Genomic DNA, 24,679 nt, shown 5'->3' with positions numbered 1-24,679 from the left:
ATGTTACTATGAAGAAGAATACTAGGCAGGCATTTCAAGGATAATCAACTCAATTCTTGATGTTTCCTTACCTTTGCATTGTGGAGATAAAAACTACTAATCACATGTGTTTTAATGCTTATGTACACAGAATGTTTGCTCCCTTATCACCAGGTCTCTGATAGTGAAAAGTCATTGGATTTGCCTCTTGTTCATACCAAATGAGTTATTATTTTAAAATTCTTCATTCTAAAATGAGGTATTGAATTGGAAAGAAATACACTAATTTGAAATCCCCTGAGATTCAGTGGTGTTGAAGCACTGGTTATAACAGATGATCTACATTCGAAGTACAGAGAGCCTCCAAACTGCAAATAGGTTATATTCCAAAAGTTGATTCAAAAGTCTGCTATTTAGAAGTTTCAAAAGCATTTTTTCATGGAAGCAAAGTTATAAAAGACAGTTGAATGCTTAAGCTAGCTCTCAAAAGTTGATCTCACCCATAATATGTCTGAAGCCAGTTGCTTCCAGTATAGGTTTGTAGCAGAACATAACATTCCATTGGTGGGCTAATTAGTGACCCATTTGATCAGAATCTCATGTTAATGTTTCAGTTTGTCAAAGAAATGCTGCTATTTCTTCACTGTATATTTTAAAGACATATTAGTTTTTTTCCTTTTTGGCTCATTTTGAAATTCTTTTAACTTAAAATTCTTTTCTTATCACTTGGTATGCTGATTATTTTTTTCCTTTATTTTTTTTTAAAATCAACTTGACACAGCTAGGATCATCAAAGACAGTGGTTTTCATTCTGTGGGTCACATATCAGATATCCTGTATATCAGATATTTACATTACAACTCATAACAGTCGCAAAATTATAGTAGCAATAAAATAATCTTATGATTGGGGGTCACCACAACATGAGGAACTGTATTAAAGGGTTGTAATATTAGGAAGGCTGAGAACCACTGATCTAGAAAGAGGAAAACTTAATTGAAAAAAATGCCTTCATCAAATTGGCTTGTGGGCAAGTCTGTGGGGGGCACTTTCTGGATTAATGATTGGTGTGGAAGACCTCATCCACTGTAGGTGGTGCCATCCTTGGGCAGCTGGGCATGGCATGGGTTATATAAGAAAGCAGGCTGAGCAAGCCATAGAGAGCAAGCTGTGTTCCTGTTCTTCCATGATCTCTGCTTCAGTTCCTGCCTCCAGGTTCCTGTCTTGCTTGAGTTCCTACTTTGGCTTCTTCCAGTGATGGACTGTGACCAGTATGCATAGGCCAAATAAACCTTTTCCTCTCCAAGTTGCTTTAGGTCAGTGCTTTATCACAGCAATCACAAAAATAACTAGAACATTTGATGTAATGGAAGTAATCCATAATGTTGTTATTTTTTATTTTAATGTGTTAGTTATTTTAAAAACTTTTGACAACTACGGTGACTTGACAAATATCAATGAAGGCCATTAATCTGTGTCACCAAATAGCTTTTTCACTTTTGCTCATTTTCACTTTCTTTTTTTAATTAAGAATTTTTTTTTATTCATTTTACATACCAATCACAGATCCCCTTCTTCCCTCCTCCCACCCTTCCAGCGCCCCCCATTCCCTCCTACAAGAAGGTAAGGCCTCTGCTGTGGGATGGTCTGTGTGTCAAATTACTTTGATTGGTCAATAAATAAAACACTGATTGGCCAGTGGCTAGGCAGGAAGTATAGGCGGGACTAACAGAGAGGAGAAAAGAAAGAACAGGAAGGCAGAGGGAGTCACTGCCAGCCACCACCATGACAAGCAGCATGTGAAGGCGCTGGTAAGCCATGAGCCATGTGGCAAGGTATAGATTTATAGAAATGGATTAATTTAAGCTATAAGAACAGTTAGCAAGAAGCCTGCCATGGCTATACAGTTTGTAAGCAATGTAAGTCTCTGTGTTTACTTGGTTGGGTCTGAGCGGCTGTGGGACTGGCGGGTGACAAAGATTTGTCCTGACTGTGGGCAAGACAGGAAAACTCTAGTTACAGGCCTCCCATGGGGAGTCAGCAGAGCCTGGTACATTCAGTAGAGACAGGTTCAAGCCCCTCCCCCTGTCTCAAGGCTATGCAAGGTGTCCCACCATAGGTAGTGGCCTCCAAAAAGCCAGCTCATGCACCAGGGATGGATCTTGATCCTACTGCCAAGGAGCCCCCTAAGCAAATCAAGTTACACAACTGCCTTGCTTAGGCAGAGGGCCTAGTCCAGTCCTATGGAGGCTCCACAGGTGTTGGTCTAAATTTCATGAGTTCCCACTCATTTGGTTTGGTTGTCTCTGTAGGTTTCACTATCATGATCTTGATGCCCCTTGCTCATAGAATCCCTCTTCTTTCTCCTTGACTGGACTCCTGGAGCTTGGCCTGGTGTTTGGCTATGGATCTCTGCATCTGCTTCCATCAGTTACTGGATGAAGGTGCTATGATTACAGTTAGGGTGTTCACTGATCTGATTACTGGGGTAAGCCAGTTCAGGCACCCTCTCTACTATTGCTAGTAGTCTAAGCTGGGGTCATCCTTGTGGATTTCTGGGAACTTCCCTAGCACCCATTTCCATAATGTCTCCCTCTATCATGGTATCTCTTTCATTGCTCTTCCACTCTGTCCTTGTTCCAGCTGGGCCATCCTGTTCCCTTATGTTCTCATCCCCCATCCCCTACCCTCCATTGTCCCACCTCATCCCCAGTTTACTCACGGAGATCTCATCTACTTCTCTTTCCCAGGGCGATCCATGCATCCCTCTTTGTGTCCTCCTTGTTAGCTAGCTTCTCTGGAGCTGTGGGTTGTCGTCTGGTTATCCTTTGCTTTACATCTAGTATCCACTTATGAGTGAGTACATACCATGTTTATCCTTCTGAGTCTGGGTTACCTCACTCAGGATGATATTTTCTAGTTCCATCCATTTGTCTGCAAATTTCATGATATCATTGTTTTTTACTGCTGAGTAGTACTCTATTGTATATGTACCACATTTTCTTAATCCATTCTTCGGTTGAGGGGCCTAGGTTATTTCCAGGTTCTGATTATTACAAATAATGCCACTATGAACATAGTTGAGCATGTGTCCTTTGCTCATTCACTTTCGTGACCCTTAAAAAAATTAAATGGTTTAAAAATTCTTCATGGTCCATTAAAATCATTCTGAACTTGGCTTCCACACATTTCTTCTGCATCTCCACATTTCCCATCATGGATTTTCTGTCCTGGATTCTTACCCCTAGGAATACTTGGTATTTTCTCACTTGAATGCCTTTGTAACTACCAGAACATTCTATAAGCATCATTCCATTTGAATTCTATTCTTCAGGATTCCCTCAAATTCCACACTTTCTGAAGATTTGTAAACTAATGGAACGAGGATGCTGAGGACTACAGAGGGTTGAATCTCAGCCCTGCCACTGTCTTAGCTATATGCCTGGGTAACTAAGCTGAACCTTTCACAGCTACCTTTCTCATGTATGGAGTGAAATTTATAGTACTTTGATCACAGTGTTGTTTTGAAGATTACATTTTAAAATTTCAAAGTGTGATGCTGGTCTCTGAGCATCCCACAGCAACTAGTCATATTGTTCTTTTGAACTCTATAGCAACTGTCATCCCGGCTATTCTTTTTTATATCTCTGACTTTTTTTTTTTTTTTTTTGCATGAGTATATTTTGAGTTCCCCAAGTGTTTTGAATCAGTCTGGTAAAAATCTATCAGTCAAACTCTAAATTAAGGTTTTGGAAATCAGAACCCATGATAAGCATTTCAGACAGATTCATGTCTGAGCAACTAGTCATACAGATGTTAAAAAGCAAAACAAAACTAAGCAGACAATAATAGAAAGAGCAAGTGGAGATAGGTAAAGGAAGTAATGACCATCTATAGGTCTGCAGGTCAACAGAAGTCAAGGGGCTAAACAGAGAATCATAGCTGACATCTTTTGAAGGAACTACACTGATAGTCATCACAACAGGAAGCAAGACCTGTCTTTTGCTCATCCTTTCAAACACTCTTTAGTTACTAGATCTTCCTATTGGCACAGGCATTCCAAAGTAGAGCATAAAATGGTGGGTGGGCTTTGGGACTGGGTAGACTGCCAAATGGGTAAAATATTTGCTTTGTGTTGGGAATGTGCCATGCTATGTCAGAAACAGACACGCATGCTCAGGTCCTTCCACAATGTTAGAATTTATTGAATAAATAAATAAACAAACATACATTTATTGAATAAATGTATTCCATAAATTCAAAGAGTGCAGGTGTTTCATTTTGCCAGATAATCCCCACCTCCTTGGATCTGGCAGAGGCAAATTCAGGTCTTTTATTCAATCTTAATTATTAATATTAACTCACATCACATATCACGCAGTAAATCTATCTATCATCTATCTATCTATCATCTATCTAGTTTACAGAATAAATGCAAGTTAAAGAGGCTACAGCAGAATCTGAGAGGTTTCAGGAGTAAGCTGAGAGAGAGAGACAGGGTTGACCTCCTGGTGCAGTTGAGTCCAGTTTCAATGTGAAAGGACAGAGCCACCAGGTTGGGACAGGATTGGCAGATCTGGGTCCAGAAGGGTTTTCAGATGGACAGGCAGATAGCAGTCCAAATAGGCATGGTCAATAGTGGGTGACCAAGCTGAGCTGAAGTCCCAGAGATTGTTGAGAATTCTTTGTCTATTGGTCCTTAAGGCATTTCCCAATTATCAGATGACAGGTCAGTTTGGTGCTGTTACATCACAGTACTAGGTGTCTTGCACCTTATAGGTCCAGGTGAAGGAGTTACACCCATTTCTCAGTCTGGAACATCTGATAAAGTCTTGGGTGTGGTTTTTCTTGATATGGTTTTAATATGCCCATGTGACCCTAAGCCTCAATTTACCCTAATAAGTAAAGGGCCATATCATTTTAGGCTCAGGAATCAGTCATTTATCAGTCAGTGCTACATGGGTGGTACTGGCAAGATAGTGTTGTTTGCTGGTCCACCCTAGAGCACCATCATTCTCCACCCTCACAATTGAATCAAAAACTGCTTATAAAAGTCTCTCAAGGCAAAGCACATCCTGAAAAAAAAAGCACTATTTTACATAACAATAAATAATGTAGAGTAGGGCATTTCTTGATCTCAGCACTGCACAACTATGAGGACCTTAAAAAAAAAAAAAAAAAAAAAAAGGTATGTATGCATGTAACTCCAGAGCTAGAGGGTGGAGATAGGCAGATCCTGAGATCTCACTGGCCAGCTAGTCTAACCAAAGCAATTAAGTTCCAGGTTCAATGAGAGACCCTGTCTCAACAAAAGAGAAAAAAGGTGGAGAAATGATTAAGACATGACCATGGCAACACACACGTATTCATATGCATATACACATAAGATGACAGACAGGGTGGATTTGGAGTTAAAAGCAAAATGTAAACAAATGCTCAGTGTGAAAAGGAAATCTGTCAAGGTCAAGGTGCTTGCTCTTTGTATAGAATCTTTTCCATAAAAGGAATTCTACAAATATTTCTTGACTGTTGAATGATTTCCTCCTTTGCAATAGACCCCTTCTGAAGCAAATTTAGATTGTCAATTTAAATGGGACTTTTTCTAGAAGGGAGTTTGTCCTTGAGTAAGATAACTAGTCTCATATCTGTGTTCAATAGATACTGTTATTAAGTAAATTAATATAACGAGTCATTTCATTAATGACCACGTCCCTCACTTAAAGTACCTAATTGTTTTTGTAGGTAGAGTTACAACTTAAGCTGAGATATTTTAGCCTTAGGACTTAAGCATGTTTGAGCATGTCAATAGAGATAATAGAGTAGGTTTATTTACAGAGAGGGAAAAAAAACTTAATAGAGATATGGAAAGTTTGTTTTGAGGTTGTTTGCCTCACAGTAGTGGTAAAGACTTAATGGGTAATGTTGTCTATTCTGTGAGCTTACTCCTGAGACCTGCAGGTTCAATCAGATTATAATACTGCATTAGTCTGTCTTCCGTTACTAATAGTACAAGAATAGCAAGATGGAGTCAGTTCTATAGCAAAAAGGCTTATTTTGGTCCATTGTCCTGGAGATGCAAAGTGAAAGGCTGCATCTAGTGATAACCTTCTAACAGACTCCTGATGTGATACAGGGCATCACTCATTAAGAGATGGGAGTATGCATAAACATGTGTTGCTTCGAATCTCATAAACCACAGGAATTCATTCACTGGGGATCCATCCTGATGAGCTCATCTCATCCTAATCCCTTCTCAATGCCTCATCTCTAAATACACGGGCAGATTAAGTTTCCAACTTTTTAATTCCTCTGGTGAGAATTAACCTCCAGCATAAGTTTTGAGAAGGCAAACCAAATTCATACCACTACTATGTAATTAAATGCTTTGTCAAGACTTCCTTGAGCCAGTGTGGTGGCACACACTTTTAATCCCAGCACTCAGGCCTCAGAGGCCAGAGGATCTATGAGTTCCAAGCTAGCCAGGTCTACATGGCGAGACCTTGTATCAATACACACACACACACACACACACACACACACACACACACAACCCTTAAATATATCAATACTTTGCTAGTTTTTCTACATTTTATACAAGTTTGTCGAAATTCAAGCGCTGTCCCTTTCATTTTATAGTAGAGTTTAAAATATTATAATAAAGACAAATGATTGTATAAAGATATGCCCACTACCACAAATAGTTGATTTGTCTGGTTGTTGTAAAATGCAATTTTGTGTAAATATTTAGTGTAGAAGTTTGAGAAGGAATTTAGGTTTGGCAAATTACAAGTGAATTTAGAATATATGGATTTTCATTTTTCTAAACTCATGTTTATTTTGTTTTTTTCTTTCCAGATTAGAACCTCATTGTTATCTTGGGAAAGAAAACATTGCTCTGGTTTGAAGTCTGTTTTTTCTCCTTTTTGGGGGGCTTGGGAGTTGGGAGTGGAGAAGCTAAGCCATTTGAGGAAAGTTTTAAAACTCTCAAGTCATCTTCTGTCTCATTTTCCTCACAGATGACTATCTTTCTCTTCTGTCTCTAAAATGCATTCATATGTCATCTGGTTGTGCTGGATAATGATAATGGTGTGCTCAAACCCAAGGCAGATATCAGACTCTCCTGAAAGAGCTGTTGATAGATCCAAGAACAGATATAGAAACTATTTTTTCAACCAAGAGAAAAATCCTTCTAGTCTGTTCTATGATTGTATAGCCCTTTCATATGGGAAAACTTACTTACTCAGTAAGGTAAGTGTGTAAGTCTTTTCCCTTGTGGGAAGGGATATTGTGAGAAGGAATGCTTTGAATCATTTACACCGACAAATTTGGGTTATAAGGATTATTATTTATGAGTTTAAAATCTCTTAGTCCTTCTTAGCTTCTCTATAAAGAAGAAACCATATAAAAACTTGAACCACAGATAAGAGCAATTTTTAAACCATTCCATTAATCCAAGTTAATACTATGTCACAGAGGGGAAAAAAATCCATGTGAAAGCTAACTGTTGTTTATATTGTTCTAAGTTGCTTAAAGTGTGGTCTGTGAATGACCCTCTTTGGAAGCCCTTGGTGTGCTTATAAAATGTAGACTCTTGGGATAGGGAGGATGAATGGAATGGAAATGTTATATCACATATGTACATATCATATATCTTTTTAAAAGATTTACTTTAACTATCGTGTGTGTGTGTGTGTGTGTGTGTGTGTGTGTGTGTGTGTGTGTGTACCTTAGTGTCTGTGCTTGAAGAGGCTTGAGACCTCAGATCTTCCTGGAACTGGAGTTACAGGCAATTGTGAGCAGCCTGATGTGGGTACTGGGAATTGAACTCAGGTACTCAGGATGAGTGAGCATAACCATTGAGCCATCTCTACAGTCCAAATTACTAGATCTTAAATAAGCATCCCAGGGGATTTTTATTTTTGGCAACACTTAAGAACTTCCCCTCTAGGACAGTTACTACTCAGCCTAGGAAATGATTTATGTGAGTGTGTTTATTCTGGTTTTTATTTTATTATTTGTGGTGTGTGTGTGTGTGTGTGTGTGTGTGTGTGTGTGTGTGTGTGTTGAAAATCAAACCCAGCATCTCACATATGCTAGGCTCTATCCCTGAGGTTCCTTTTCAGCCTTAGGAAAACACTTTAGTAGACTTTCTTGTCTTTGAAACAAAGCTAAGGTTTCCAAGGTTATTTTGGATAGAAGCAGAAACAGAAAACAAAATTGATTTGAATAATAATAACAAGGATTTAGGGATTTCTCAATATTATGTTCAGACTATTACATTTAGCAATCAACAGAATGGGTGAAGAAATGTCTACATTTAAACCCTTTGTTGGAATGTTCTACCCTGTCCCACAGAATAGAAAGTAAAATAACCTGTTATACAATTAGTCACAAACACAGTCCTGGGGGTGTTTTGCCCATACACAGGAGTATTGTCTAAAACATGTCTTCTTTGTAGCGGCTAGGCCCTGCCACCACTGTGTCTGAGTTAAAAAATCTGTTGCAACCTGTAGCTTCCTTGTCACTTTGCTGGCTCTTCTCTCCTGTTAATCTTGGTTTCCTGGCAGTATTTAGAACCTCTTGTCACTGCCATAGCCACCGTTGCTGCTGGAACGACCACAGCCGCCTTAGTCTCGTGCTTTATGAAAGCACCGGTCTCCACCACCATGAGGACCAGAGCTTCTGCCTTCAAAGTTTCCTCCCTTCATTGGTCCCCAAATGGAAGACACTGATCGCTGCAGTTGCCAAAGTCACTGTAGCTTCTACCACTTCCAATATTGCTTCCATCATGAAATTCATTGTATCTACCCACTGCTGCCATATTCACTGCCATCATGGCTGCCACCAAAGCCACCAGGAAGTTTCCTCCAGGACCAAAATTGTCATTGCCACCACAACCACCTCCCATCCCCCCACCCCCACCCAAGTTTCCGGAACCACTTGTACCTCTTTGGCTGGGTGAAGCACTAGTCATCTCTTGCTTCCACAGGGCTTTTGTTACTTCACAGTTGTGGCAATTCACAGTGTAGTATTTCTGAATGACAGTCTTATCTGTGGAGTCATGGTAGTCAAAGGCAATGTCTTAGTCAGGGTTACTGTTGCTGTGATAAACCACCACAAACCCAAAGCAACTTGGAGAAGGATGGGTTTATTTCCATATCACTGCTCATCACTGAAGAAAGTCAGGACAGGAACTCAAGCAGGGCAGGGACCTGGAGGTAGGAGCTCATATAGAGACCATGGAGGAATGCTGCTTCCTGGCTTGCTCAGTCTGGTTTCCTATAGAACCCAGGACCACTAGCACAGGGGTGGCTCCACCCACAAAGGGCTAGGCCCTCCCACATCAATAACTACTTAACAAAACGCCCTACAGCCAGATCTTATGGAAACATTTTCTCAATTGAGGTTCCTTCCTTCCAGATAACTCTAGCTTGTGTCAAGCTGGCATAAAATTAGCCAGCACATGCCACAAGGCAAAGCCCCCAGTTTTTCTGCCTCTGTCAGTCATGATTTCAGTAACTTCAATTTTCCCATACGGTTCAAAATAATCTCACATGTAATATTCTTCAACGTCTTCTTTAACACCACTAACAAAGATCTTTTGAGAATCTTCTCTTGACACAGCTCTCTCTGGCTCCATTACTCTTCCATCCATTTAGTATGGCCTTGCATCCATAGCCACACCCACTTTCTCCACAGAGGCAAACCTGACAAAGGCCCTGCCTGGAGCACTTGGCGTTTGGATCGCTCATTACCACATAGTCAGTCAGTGAGGGTTCTCCATTGCTCAAAATGACTCCTCAGACTCTCATGGGTTGTTACCAAGCCCAGTCCTCCCATGAAGCGCTTCCTCAGATTCTAAAAAGCTTTCAGGCTCCTTAGGAGACTTGGACTTGGACCTGGCAACCGGGAAATGAGAGCCTGCACTGGTGACATCAACATACAGAAAGCCCAACCATTCTTAAACTATGGGGATGGCTCTTGCTAGAGTAAAGGACCAAGGCAAGGTAGTGGCAAAGGGGGTGTGAGAAGAATGATGGTCAGTGAAAACATCTCCATGAAGGAAATGCCAATTATCAGGGAAAGACTGTGTGTGTGTGTGTGTGTGTGTGTGTGTGTGTGTGTGTGTGTGTGTGTGCTGAGCACATACATATGAGTACAAGTGCTGCTGGAGGCCAGAAGAAGGTGTTGGAACTCCTGGAGGTGGAGTTATATATGGTTGTGAGCCACCCAATGTAGGTGTTGGGAACTGAATTCATGTTCTCTGCAAGAGCAGTACTTGTTCTTAAACACTGAGCCCACACGGGTGTAATAGGCAGGGAGAAGAATGGGAATATGCAAAAGGACTGGAGAAACTGTGCCCAGAAAAATGGGAGGAAAATGAAGAAAATGGGTGCTAAATAAATAAATAAATAAAATAATAAAAATAATAATTAATAAAATAAATAAAATAAAGTGTTGACTCTTGCCTGGAGCTCAAGAAGGATGAGGGTTGAAAATGGTTTTTTCCTGATAAGAAAAATTAAGGCCTGTTCAAAGCCAACATAGTTTCTTGTGCCTCTCTGGCTAGGGTGATTTATGTGTATGTTTCTTTCTCGCCACAGGATATAAATCCCCCAGTTTTTAGCCAACTCCATCTCACAGCATTGTGTATCAAATCGAAGTGTCTCCTTCTACTTCAGTGACGTCTTGAGTTACACGGCCCCCTCTCCTTCAATGGAGCTATTATTTCTTGCTCTGCCTATGGCATGTGGATAGGCTTTACACATACTTTTAAAAAATGCAGGTTTATTTTAAAATCTATTTCTTTGTCTACCACCGAATCAAGGGACCAGAATCTTGAGGGGGCAGATTGTAGGATTCTGCATATTTACAGCGTTCACAAGCACAAAGCTCTGGAAAATACTAGCTCTGAGTTAAATTTGGAGACCACTAGTTTAGCCTCAAGCCGAACAACAGTTGGGCAGCAGTACGGAGAAGCCACACCACTCCTCCACACTGTGATATAAACTCTCATGTTGTCAAACAATGAGCAGTTATACTTCTGTTATTCCAAGATCAGCTTTCCAGCAATTTTGTCTGGAAGGGGGCCAAAGCTGGAAGTTAAGAAAATGAAACATTTCTCTCAGGGAAAGGACTTTTGGTTCTTTATTGAAGAGAGAGAGAGAAAAAAAATCTCATCTGAAGATACCATTTGTTCGAGTCCCTGTCCTCCTTACTGAAGGGAGAGAACCTCTCATTAGCTGGCTGTGGATATCAACATCGGATCAATTATTGCTTGCAGCCATAGAGAAAAGTAGGAGAGAGAGCAGAAAGGGGGCTTAAAAGACACCACCACCACCAGCGCAGGAAAATAGAAAGGGTTATAGAAGATATAGAGGCGGATGAACCCATGCCAAGTGAGGGGTCTTCCGCAAAAGTAAGGAGAACACCCGGGGGCGGGGGGCGGGGGGTAAAGAAAGACAAACACAGCACCAAAAGTGGGAACTCTATATGCTCTGCAAGCCCTTGGGACTTAGGTGTACGGTCTGAGTAATTAATTACATTTGATGCTCAATGATCCACTAAGAATTTCGTTATCCATTGTTTTCTTTAAGAATGTAAGAAATACGTACATCTTCAAGAGATTTCTGTCAAATGGTGAAAAAAGATTGCGATCTTAAAACGCAGCCCAATTAATAAACCGCCATACAAGTCAGACGGGGAGCCTGGTTTCATCCGTCACCTGTTCGGGAAGGACATGGTAGGACTTCGGTTCCCCAAGACGACCCTCTCTCCAAGGCTTCCGGTGAAACTGCAAAAGTAAGCAGTCCCGGCCAGCCCTCAGGCATTACTGCAGCGTCCCCCATTGCTTGAGGCTTAACGAAATTGCTGCTGCCTCCGCTTCGCTCTCCGCGGTTGGAGAAATCAAGGTAACGGGTTTCCACTAGATTTTGGCTGGTCCGAGACCACTACATTAACCACTGCGTTTCTGAACGAAGTCAATCTGTTTTGTGGGTGCTATAAAATGCCGGGGCGCGACACGTTCAGGAGTGGAGACGTTTGACCCCAAAGCACCTGCCCACCGCGTTCTAAGTTGTGGGTCTTTCGGAGAGGGGCTGACACGGTTCATCTCCGGGGGTGGAGGGTGGGGAGCGCTTTCTAAATCGCATTTGGAATGGCGTGTGTGGCCCCAGATGTGTCAATCACCGGCACAGTTCCCCCGGGGCACTGCCGGGCTTAGAGAGCGGCTCGGGATCGACACCGCCACACGCCTGGCCGCCCGCCCGCGAAGCCTGGCCGCGGGGCGCCGGGCACGCGCGGGGGCTCCGGGTCCCCGCGGCCGGGGGCGCCGTCGGCGGGGCTCGCGCAGCCGCACTGGGGCGCGCCGACTCCCGGCTCCTCCTCCTCCCGGCTCCGTAGTAATCATGGCGGCGGCGGCGTTCGCGGTCCCTCGGGTGAAACAGAAAGCGGGAGCTACGCGGAGAGGGAGCGAAGAGCGGGGCTGAGGCGGCGCCGTCACTGCCGGGAAACCAGCCCCACAGTCAGCGCAGCGGCGGCCCCGGGAGCCGGGCCCACCGTCAAGGTAGTGAGCGGACGAGCCCGGAGCCCCGCCGGAGACACGCCAGGGGAGCCGCCTTCCTCCGCCTCGGAGCGGCGGGACTCGGAGGTGAGAGCCGCCGGGGGACGCCGGAGCCCGCGTCGGGGAAACCGTTAGGCTGGGGCTGCGGGGCCGCGGCGCCGGAGGGCTGAGCCCGTCGAGGGGGGCGGGCGGGCGGGCGGGTGGGCGACGTCCCCCGCTTCCACACACCCCCGCGTGGGAGGGGGCAGCGCTGTCCGTGGGGCGGCGGGTCCGGGACGCCGGGGCGACGTGCGCAGCACCTGCCGGGGCTCGGCGGCGGCCGCGGAGCGCTGCCCGCTCACCTGGGGGTTAAATCCTCGAAAACACGCCCTTCGGGTCTGCGCCCCGGGCGGGCGGGCGGGCGGGCGGCCGCTGCCAGCGCCTGGCGGCTCCTCTTCCCCAGGTAAGTTAACCACCTGTTCGGTCGGTCGGTCGGTCGGGAGGAGGACGGAGGAGGCTGCGGTCCTCGCCCTGCTCAGCAGCAGCCGGCGTGGGGGAACTTTTGACACGACTCTGGAAAAGGGCGTCGTGCGCTAGGGGAAGGAGAAAAAACGAGCCAATAATTTCGACGTCAGATCGCGAGCGCTGCTGTTCTCAAGAGTGGGATAGGTAATCGTATTTTTTTTTTAATGAAAACTATCATCTTTTTAATAAAAAGCCGTGGGATATTTGGCGTGTGTGTGTGTGTGTGTGTGTGTGTGTGTGTGTGTGTGTGTACACTGATTGCTGGGGGTGGTAGGGATGGTGAGCTAGAATTTTTTTTTTTTCTCTTTCTTGTGAGACTCTAAGTTCCTTTGGGCACCTTCTTGTCTGTCCATCTATTCCTGAGAATAGCTGGCTGACAGGATTTTCCTCCTTTTATAGTTTAATCTTTATGTGTTCACGGTAGACTTTAAAAAAAAAAAAAAACCCAAACTGAGCCATATATTGATTTTGCTGCTTCGTATGGTGGTCTCTTTTAGTTCCTGAAACCCAAGTTTGTGCGTGTTTTTCAGTGTCATGAGAAACAAATCGCATCGCCTCTCTGCCTTTTGGCTAAGAATGAAATAACAGTTGAAGCGTTTCTGTAATATTTTAATCACTATGCTTTTACCAGCATTAGTGCTAAACATATGCCACTCAAGACTGAGCCATATGTCAGACAGAAACAAATTGGGATTTCTGGCTCAAATCCCATGTTTAGATAAATATTTAGTTTTCGTGTACTTGTGAAGTATGTAATTCTTGCCATCTCCTAAGTTTTGTTTAAGTCACGGAAAAATGTTCCAGGGGGATGATCCCTCTGCCTTCTTAACTCATTTTCTTGTTTGCATTGATTTTTCTCAACTAATGAGGTAAATTACCCGGGGAGACCGGTGGGTGGGCCTAGTAGAAAGCAATGATGAGGATTTTTTTTAAAACATGGTTTTTCTAAAATATAAATATGAGGGTTTGTTTTTTGGCATTTTAGCCCACTTGTAATTCTTGCTGCCACTAATAACACCCTCTAAAGGGAAGGAGGGAGGATGAGGTGATAGGGAGAAGATCTTGCTTATATTTAAAAATTTTAGCATTCTCATATTACATTTCCCTGTATTTTTCTTCCTTGTCTTCATAGATCATCTTCCAGTTCTCTCTAGATTAAGTGGAAAATTTTTATCTGAGGCTGGTTACCTTTAGCCACCTGTACGCGTCTGCCTTAACTCCTTCCTCTCCCCGTTTGTCTGAATCCCCCTCGTCTCTGAGTGATCAGGAAAAAGAAACTCTTGCTTAACACTGGCCCCCGTGTTCAGTCACGATTGTGAGGGGAATTTTCTTCTCCCACATTAATGTTGTTCATTCAAGAAAACAGATTTTTGGTGTCACGTGTCATTACTTCCTCTCTCTGTGTGATTGAGAGCTGGTTTTCCCATACATCCAACGATTCATTTTTATATACTATATTTCTGTCAATTTCAGCTTATTTTATTACAAATAAAAAATTGTCTGCCTTTCCAGGTCTAGTGAGATGAAAACTGAGAGACTATAAAACACAGGAGAAAAAAAAAAGAGGAAATGAATATTGTCTTTTAGCTTGACTTAGGAAATAGACATTCCTGATTTGCTTATCTTTAGTTTAGACTCATAGGATATATTTCTGCTTGCCTTGAAAATATTTATATTTTTGGTGTTTATATATTTAAAGCTTATTAATCTTGTATTTTGTCTATACTGTTAACAAAATAGTTTTTTTTTAAACAAAACATTCTTGGTGCATTTTTTTCATGAAAATGAGTTTTGATTATGTCTTGGAGGATGATATAAGGATGTACATATGATTTCCAAATTTATTAGCCTGGTTATGATAAGCAATTGGTGGTTGTTGTTAAATCTAATCTCTAAAACAAGAACTACTACTTCAAATAAGTTCTGAATGTTCTAACAAAGTCAGATTTAGAATTCTGAACATGTCTAGTCCATTGAGTCCTGTAGTACTTTTGTTAATCACTTTGGTACAACAAAATGTGTATCAGTGTCAAGAGCTCATTATCATAAAGAAATTGATAACCAATAGTGTTAAGGGTACATTTTGTTCTTTTACATGTATTGTAAGTGTTTATCCTTTTTAATACTTCAGCCTTTTTTTCACAGTATTGTTCAGTGAGTTCTTTTTATGTCATAGTCCTTAACCTTTTCTCCTACTGGTTGGGTTTTATTTGTCTTTAATATACAGTAAGTTTGCTGTGCAGCCTCTGGGTGTCCGTTAAGTTCTCTGTGGGTTTCATTTATGATGTTCCCAATGTTCTATCAACCATATCCAGGCCTTAGGCTACTTTTCTGCACAAGATAGCTACTACAAGATAGTGTACTTGGGAGGACATAGCATGGCCTCAGAGGATGATGAGCTATTATCAAAGTAAGGGATACAGAAACAGTAGGATGTGTTCCTCCAAGTCATTTACAAATTATTTGAGAATTGTACACTAACAAAGGAGACCATTAGCAAAAACTATAGCACAATATTGTTAAAGTGTGTGGTACCCACCTACTGTGACTGAGAGCTCTGTGAGGGAGTGCTAGAATGTTCTTGACATTTGGAGGAAGTCCAGCTTGAAATTTAGGAAGGGTTTATTTATCAAAGGAAAACTCCAAAATAGAGTGACAGGCAGAGTTGGAGCTAGCAGTGGGAAGGGTCCTTTGGGAGCATCCAAGGCCAAGCATTAGGAAAAAGAGAACCGGTAAAGACTGGAGCTAGGCCCCACCAGGTATGAAGAGTAGAGTGGGAAGCCCTGCCGAAGAAAGGCCTGCTTATCAGTAGGAATCCATCTCTGAAAGTAATAAAGAACCGCACATCATTTTGTTTTGCTTTTATTGTTTTTAGTTGGCATACGAAATAATGGATTTCGATATGACATTCTCATCCTATGTATCATTATACTGGGCTCATTTTCTTCCCTGCTACCATCTTTGGATCCTCTCTCCTGCTTCTTGCGGGTCCGTGTTTCCTCCCAAATGCCAAATGCCTCTTCTGCTTTCATTTCGTGTGTGTGTGTGTGTGTGTGTGTGTGTGTGTGTGTGTGTGTGTGTATCTCTGTATATGAGAGAAACTATGTCTTCCCATTATCCTCCCTTGTTCCCACCTCTTCTCCCTTAGTACTTCAATAGTTGCACTTCCTCTTTTATGCCATATACAGACAGACAAAAATATATAAAAATTCTGTATATGAGAGAAAATATGGTGTTTATCTTTCTTACTCCGTTTTGTTTTGCTTAGCATTTTCGTCTCTAGCGTCAGATTTCTTAGTAGGTAGATTCTATATGTCTAAATAACTTAGATAAGGGTAGACAGATATTTTATATAATGCTTGATAATATCCTGCAAGCTATTTATAGTCTCTGTTGAATATGATTGTTTGTTTGCTTGTTTAAAACAATCTTTTTAAAATGTAATAACCAAGTCTTCAGGCTGGAGTTAGCCAGCTGGCCTAGTTCACTGAGTCCTGTCTGGCCAACTGTCCATATACACATATTGTGAAGTATTTTCCTAATGTTTGTTTGAAGTGATATACAGATCTTTTTTGTACATATCTCTAAAAAATATCTCTATTAACATGATTTTAAAGCCAGGTGTGGTGGCGCACGCCTTTAATCCCAGGACTGGGGAGGCAGAGGCAGGCGGATCTCTGTGAGTTGAGGTCAGCCTGGTCAACAGAGTCAGTTCCAAGACAGCCAGGACTGTTACACAGAGAAACCCTGTTTCAACAAGAACAACAACAAAAAGATTTTAAGATGGTTATGGTAATTTTCAAGGGTAAATACTGGTTGTTTTGAAGCTTCATTTATATCAAATATCTCTTTGAAATTTCTAAATTCATGACATGTATGTCTAAGATAACACTATTTCAAATCCTTTCCCACTGTGTTTCTTGTGTTGTGACCCGTGGTGCCTCAGGTTATAGCTTTATGGATCAGTTGGTGAGGCCTGCTACATGGTTGTGATACTAGGAGATTAAAATATAGCATAAGAACATTCTTTTTCACTGCAGGCAGTATAATAGGCTTTGTATGTGGTCAGTTTTAGGTGTTGGAAAAAGTAGCTGAGATACTGACTGTTTTTCCCCTTTATTTTAAAAACATTAAAACCAAACGAAAAATTAATCTTTTGTGCTTTTATGACTATAACTGTGCCATACTTTATAAATGTATTTACTGTTTTAAAGCTAAAGGCAACATAAGCCAACACTAGGTTTTGGCCTTTCTCAATTTCTACCTTGTACAATTTGACTTATTAATATTTTGCTTTAATAAGAAACTAATAGCTAAGGCATGGTGGTACATGCCTTTAATCTCAGCATTCTGGAGGCAGAGGCAGGAGGACCTCTGAGTTAGAAGCCAGCCTGATCTGCATTGTGAGTTCCAGGGCAGGCCAGCCAGAGCTTCACACTTGAGACCCTGTCTTGAAAAAGAAGGGGGTAGGAGTAACTAGTAATTGACCACTGCTTTCCCACCTCCTCTAGGCTGGCTTCCTTGCTGAAGGAGGTGATCGAGTGCCTTGGATGGTGCAGATGGGGCAGATCTTCATTCCATGTTCACTCTTCATTAGTGATCGTGATTTCACAGTTTTCTTTTCCTGTCTTGGCTTTCTTATCCTTAACATTGAGAATATCTGCCTTGCTTTCATCACACATATTGTAAGGACTCAGTGAGATGGGTGAAACATGAAAATGTTAAGGTGCCATGTATGTGCTTACATCAATGCTTGTATATACTGGAAGCTGCTCAATAGCTTGTTTTTTTCTAATGTGGTCAGAACTTTTGAGTTCAAGTTTTATTCTGCAAATTTCTATAAACAGCATTTGCAGGAAGGTTCAGTATACTAGAAAGTCATAACTGTTTTCTTTGGAAATAAAATACATATAAAAAAATTTCCGCCGGGCGTTGGTGGCGCACGCCTTTAATCCCAGCACTCGGGAGGCAGAAGCAGGCGGATCTCTGTGAGTTCGAGGCCAGCCTGGGCTACCAAGTGAGCTCCAGGAAAGGCGCAAAGCTACACAGAGAAACCCTGTCTCGAAAAACCAAAAAAAAAAAAAAAAAAAAAAAATTTCCACTCATTAATCTTTCAGATCAGTCCCTGCTCCACTCTGCCTCTGTCCCTCTCTGCAAGGGAATGCTGACCTTCTGTTCCATACAGCCTTAGCTGTTCTATCCATAGTGGGGTGGAATGAGTAAAATGAGTGAACTAGCTCCTTTTTAAGTGGAAGACAACTTCTTTACAATACTGAGAAATACCTGTTGGGTTGCATTGGATTTCAGGGCCTATGCTCGGTTATTTTTAAAATCCTGCATAAGCTGGACAGATACTGTTGTTCTCTCATTTTACAAGTGAAATTCTATGTGGGAGTGACTTCTTTCTCTCCCTCACTTCTTGAGACGGCTTAGGTGCTACTTGGTAGAAATACACAGTATATTGTGTATTTTGTCATCAATTTAGATAAGAAAGTTAAGTGCGTTTGACAGATTATTGTATGAATCAGACTATAGCACTGTTGAAAAGTACTGTTTTGTTTTCTGTCTTCCTTTCTCAGAACCCACATCTTTTTGTTTGTTTTTCAAGACAGGGTTTCTCTATAAAGCCTGGCTGTCCTGGAACCCACTCTGTAGACCAGACTGGCCTCAAACTCACAGAGATCCACCTGCCTCTGCTTCCCGAGTGCTGGGATTAAAGGTGTGTGCCATGACCACCTGATCCAGAACCCACATCTTAATATATACTTGTGTATTAAGAGTTATATTTTTAAAGCAACTTTCTCCTTCCCCAGTGAGTTAGTTTCATTGATTTATGTGTGTTAGTCTTCTTCAGTAATGCGAGGGGAGGGAATCCTCCTACTTCACTGCAGAGTCTAAGCAGATATTTCTTAAGTACACTTTGCAGCACATGTAAGATTTTCTTAAAGTGTAATTGCAAAATGAGTGCCCCAACCCCAAAATTCAAGATGCTCCAAAATGTGAAACTCTTGATTGCCACCTCGGTGCCACAAATGCCAAGTCTTCACCTTACCTGGAGTGATGGGCTACAGTTAAGATGTAGGTGAACTAAACACTGTATATAGCAACCTCAGACCTGATATATATATATATAAAACACAAGTGAATTTTGTGTTTGAATTAGTTTCCATTACCAACTATCTCATGGTGTGTACAGAATTCCAGAGTCTGAACTAGAAACACTCCTGCTTCTAAGCATTTTGATGAAGGAACATTCAGCCTGTATATTATGTGCTTTGAGAGAAGTAGTTAACACACACACCGACTACTTTGGTTGAAGGCGTAGTTATTTCAAGCTCCACAACGTGGGGCTGGTCCTTATGGTCATGGCAGGGGAGTTTCTGGCCAGGGCCTGGGGCTGGCCCATGCACCCAATGGGTGTGCAATAAATAGAGCCTACCAAAGGAAAAAAAAACAAAAAAACAAACAAAACCCAAAATCAGCCTGTTTTAATATTTGCTTAAATAAAAAATTCATGATGTCATTTTGTTCACATTTTCTGGATTTGTTTTTGGTTTTCTTAATATAGCCATTCTCAATTATGGTTTTGCTTTTATGACTTATTTTTTTCCCTGTGTAGTATTTTCATATGTAATGTATTGTGTATATACTATTTATATTTTAGAATGAGAGTTTATTAAGTACCTTTCTGTTTCTTTGTATATTGTTGTGAACAAGTATGTCTGCTACTTTAGAGCAGCATTTTTAAAGATATTTTAAAAATATTTAAAATTAAAAAATATCGTAGTATGGCAATGCTTTATTTATATAAATATTACTTGAACCTTGGTTCGATTGGTTTGCGTGGTTGAGTAGCCCTAGGAGAATATGTAGGAGCCACTCTGTCCATCTTAAACTGCTTTTTCCATCACATCCAGACTAATATTTCAAAATGATGAATTTATTGAAATCACCCATCATTTTAAAGCTACACCAAACTTTCTCTTGCATCAACTATAATCTCTTTTCTCTACAAATCCATACTCAGTTGATAGCTTGTGATTACCTCATTGTGTCTCATCACTTTCCAGCTTTGTACCGTGAGTTAATGGCATATTTCCTGAAGGCAGGGGCTGTCTGTTGGTTGTCTACTGGCTATATAGGAACATACCTGTTGCCCCAGTGACCTCAATTCCTCCATTTACAATGGAGTACTAATAGACTATTAGTTAACTATTAGTTAACTTATTCCTGTGGTGAATAAAATGAGTGCCGTAGTATATTTACATATGCAACTGTGATAGATGTGTCTAGTTATGCCTTGCACGTTTCCTATTCTTATTTTCATTATTTACTTATCTATCATTTGTTGAAGAATTAATATGTCTCAGATGCCTGCAATACAGTTGTCATAAAATGAATGTCATGCTTTCTTTTTTCTCGGTCCACAGACTAGGATGAGAGATAAAGTCATGTAAATAAATACATATCTTAAAATAATTAAATAAAATGGGTCTTCTTTTGCTTCTGTTTACCTGTGTGATTCTTTTCTGCTTTTTGTCCCAAATAGGCCTATTTCCTGCCGAGTATTGATTGTGTACATTGTGCGTGCGCGTGCGTGCGCGCGCGCGCGCGCGCACACACACACACACACACACACACACACACACAATCATTCTGTAATTAGGTTGTCTGCTCAACTATTGGACTGTGAACAGCACAGCTGCTGCTAACAGTTTTGAACCAAAGGAGCAGAGGCTCAGTATTTCAGGCATCGTTGATGGCAAAGACTCTGTATACCTTCGGAAGCCAAGCTACAGCAGGAGCAGAAACCAGCCAGATACAATATAAAATATGAGTGTGGGTCTCTTCTAATTCAACTTTATTTATAAAACAGGCAGCAGGCCAGGGTTGACTCACAGGTTTTAGTTTGCTGACTCTAGAGGGCTACAGACTACTTTGTTCTTGGTTAGTACAAGATTACTAGTAAATAATAACTAATAAGTGCCTCTTGTGGGCTGAATGTGCTTCCAAACTTCACACATAGCTGCTTATTTAGTTCTCAAACCAACTGAGTCAGATATCATTGCCACCATTTTCAAAGCGAGGGAACTAGATCACGGTTAGCCCAAGATCATAGAGCTGTTCCATGAAGAAGATAGGGCTCTGAACCCAGATGGTGACAGAACCTGGGCTTTTTGTTAATACCAGTTCCAATGTGCTGAATCCCAGGAACGTTTCAGTCTTAGGAAACATAGTAATGTAATTTACTATAGTCACAGATTTAAGGAACAACTATAATTATGTCTTTGGTGTTGAATCCCAGGTGTATAATGATTCACTATTAGGAAATACTAATCTAATTTACCATATTTATGGATTTTAGGGGCAACTATAATTATCTCTTTGGTCCTAAAATTTGTTTTCTTAAATTCAGTTACCAGTTCTAATAACTTACAGTCAACAAGAAATAACCTTATAAAAATATTCTAGCAGGAACTTATATTGAATGTCATAGTGAAATATTAGAAGCACTTCCATTAAAAGGTAAGAACATTAATATTGGTCCATAACTCATAGCTAATACATTAAGAAACAAGAAAAATAACCTGTAAGTAATAGAATAGCACTATTATTATTATTATTATTTATAATTGATATGGTTGCATACTTAGAAAATGCAAAATAGGGCTGGCTGTGACTCAGCTGTAGAACACTTGCCTGTATGGCTGATGTCATAGGTTCTATTCCCAGTAGCCCCATCACCATTACCACCACCTTGACCACAGCAATGACAAAACAGAATTAGAAAAGAAGTGATGAGACTAGACATCCTTGTTTTAAACTTAGTGGGGAAGCATCCAGTTTCCTCATCAGTGGACACATACTCACTGTCTTTATAAGAATAAGAAATAACAGGGCTAGAGGTATTGCTCAGCCATTAAAGGCTAAGACTCATTACCAGAATGTCAAAGGAAATAATTTCAGTGTAATGGTGTGTCTGAAGCTGTGATAAGATGCATTTAAAGAAGTAAGAATTGTACTAGTGATTCTTAACTTTTATAAATTAACTGACACCCAAGTCAATATTATTACTTTTATTTGTACATGTGTGTAGTATATGCATGCATATACATACCAGTACATGTGTAGAGGCCAGAGGAGGATTGTGGGTGCTCTGCTCTGTCATTCTCCACCTCATTCCTTTGAGGCACAATCTCTCATTGAGTCTGAGGCTAGACTGGGTAACCAGAGGCTAGGTGACTGGCCAGTAAGTTCTACAGTCCTCCTGTGTCTGCCCCTGGAAGTGCTGGAACTGCCTGGGGGAGAGCCCTGTCAAGCTTTTTTGCATGGGTGCTGGGAATCTGGGCCTCAGGCCTGTGCAGCAAGTACTTTGTCTCCCGCCCCGCTCTACTTTTTGAGATGTAAAAGTATTAATTGCGGCGTTGTAGCTGTAGCACAGTGTCAGAGAGCTTGTGTGGCCAGTGTGAAGGAAGCCCTGTGTCCAGTCCCTAACCACACACAGATTATGATTGTGAATGTTATCCGTCTTTCATATGCCTTCATCTTTCCTGTGAGTCTAACCCCCGCTTTAGTTTTCAAAGCTCCTTCCTCCTCCCTTTCTTGGTGCTGGGGATCAGGTCAAGGGACACAGGCGGGAAAGGCGAGTGCTGCACCACTGAGCCCACCCCAGACCTTTAGAGACAGCTGAGGTTAGAACTGTGTCAATATTAAAGACAAGACTTTTTAATGATCAAGATGGAGAGAAGTGATGTGCTTAGAGAAAATAGCTTTTAGCCCAGGCATAGTTAGAGGTTCATAACAGAACTTGGTTCTTTTGGAAAGCACTGCATTGTTAACTGTGTTCGACTGAGAAAGGCGCTGTCTCACAGAACATCAAATCAAGATTTTCTTGTGATAAAATTCGCTCTTTGGAATAACTTGTCATGTTAACCATGTTAAGCATGTCAAGTTACCCCCACAGTGCAGCATTCATGTAGAAGTCAAGCCGTTCTACTGTGGATTTAACTGCTATGGAGTTAATGCAGCCAGAAAGGCAACGCTGCTTTAGTTTCAAGTCCAAATTCACTTGGATAAGACATGGTTGGGAATTGGAAATTCTGCAAGAAGAAAGTGAATGATATGTAATGTAAAAAGTAATACTTTTACCGAGGCCAGTAAAATGTCTGTAGGTGAGAATAGAATACCTTGACACTAAAAGTGCCTCAAATGTCCTGCCTCCACCCCCTGACACTTAGGGCTATATACAGGATTTAAGATAATACTACTTTTAAAGTAGTGTCCCTTCTCAGTCCTTTAATGGGTTGGACTTGTTCTCATTTCCATAGCTTGTTTCTCATGTCCCATATTTCTTTTGCTTGTTTTATTTATTTGTTTGTTTATTTATTTATTTATTTATTTATTTATTTATTTATTTATCTTTGAGACAGGGTCTTGCTGTGTAGTCCACGTTAGCTAGGAATGTACTGTGTAGCTTAGGATAGCTTCCATCTTACAGTGATCTTACTGCCTGTCTCCTGAGCACTGGGATTACAGTGTGCCAGCATGCTCAGTTTACATGGGTGGGAAATGTCTCTACAATGTCTTTTTTATCAAGAACATGGCTCTTACATAATTGAACATGTTCAGTGGAAAATTTTTCTGGGCTAAAATTAACAGTGTTACTGGGGCTGGACAGATGGGTCATTGGGTAAGAACACTTGCTGTTTTTCCAGAGGATCAACTCACAGGAGTTGTAGTCTGGCCTCCACATGCATGTGATAGCATGTGGGTACACACAGTAAATGAATAAATAAAGAAACCTAACAAAATACATCACTGACTTTACTTAGTGTTAAAAACAGGGTATTATTTTATATGTTTTCTGAAATTTAGTCTTCAGATTGTCCTGGAGGACTTGGTCATCATAATATGGTTTTGGAGTGTTTAGATTTCTGGACTGTTTGAAATAATGTCTGTTTTTGAGCCTCCTAGACAGTGGTATTTTGCAATAGAAGCTGCAGAGTAAGACAGTAATTGGTACCAAGAAATGGGGTATTGTTGTAGCAAATACCTAGAAATACAGAAGTGACTATCGAATGGCACAAAGTAGAGACTGGAAAAGCTGAAGTGTTGCTGTGGGTAATTCTAGTGAAGACTCACAAAAGAGGAGAGAGAGAGAGAGAGAGAGAGAGAGAGAGAGAGAGAGAGAGAGAGAGAGAGAGAGAGAGAAGAATGCCCATCTTCTTAGAGGACACAGCACCCTAGGCAGAATTTTCATAGAAATGTGGTTGGTAAAGGTCACACTGATGAGGTCTAGGGAGAAAATGAGAAACATGTTATTGGGCAATGCAGAAAAGGTGATCTTTGTTGTAAAAGGGCAACATACTTGGTTGAATTGTATTTATGCTTTGATATTTTTATAAAAATAGTTTTCACAAATACGGTTGGGTATTTACTTAGAAGAATTTTAATTTTTTGAGGCCCATTCTGAGGCTGAGGATGGTCTGGAACTCACTGTGTATATAACCCACGGTAGCACGAAACTCATGGTGATCTTCCTGTGTTAGCCTCCCAGGTAGTGAGATTGTGTCATTTACTGTGCATAGCCCATGTGGGACTTAGAGGACTGCCACATGGCAGAGCCTTATTGTC

At 41.2% G+C, this 24,679-nt stretch overlaps 1 protein-coding gene across 6 annotated transcripts in view; it reads left to right on the top strand.

Annotated features, from left to right (window-relative positions):
- The first annotated feature begins 11,869 nt into the window (after positions 1 to 11,869).
- The window catches only part of Fndc3a (fibronectin type III domain containing 3A), a 155,102-nt gene continuing 142,292 nt past the window's right edge, over positions 11,870 to 24,679 (top strand). For 2 of the 6 annotated variants that reach the window (XM_076545349.1, XM_076545348.1), the window contains exon 1: positions 12,488 to 12,628. The gene's annotated coding sequence lies outside the window, so the exon portion shown is untranslated. Of the gene's footprint in view, positions 11,892 to 12,487; positions 12,629 to 12,881; positions 12,984 to 13,018; positions 13,190 to 24,679 lie in introns of those variants that run through there. The other 4 variants (XM_076545351.1, XM_076545345.1, XM_076545347.1 and 1 more) reach the window with 4 other exon arrangements.

This window comes from Peromyscus maniculatus, chromosome 9 (assembly GCF_049852395.1).
Source record: "Peromyscus maniculatus bairdii isolate BWxNUB_F1_BW_parent chromosome 9, HU_Pman_BW_mat_3.1, whole genome shotgun sequence".
NCBI lineage: Eukaryota > Metazoa > Chordata > Mammalia > Rodentia > Cricetidae > Peromyscus > Peromyscus maniculatus.
Note: the sequence above shows the minus strand (reverse complement) of the source record. Positions and strands in the feature narration are given on the sequence as shown.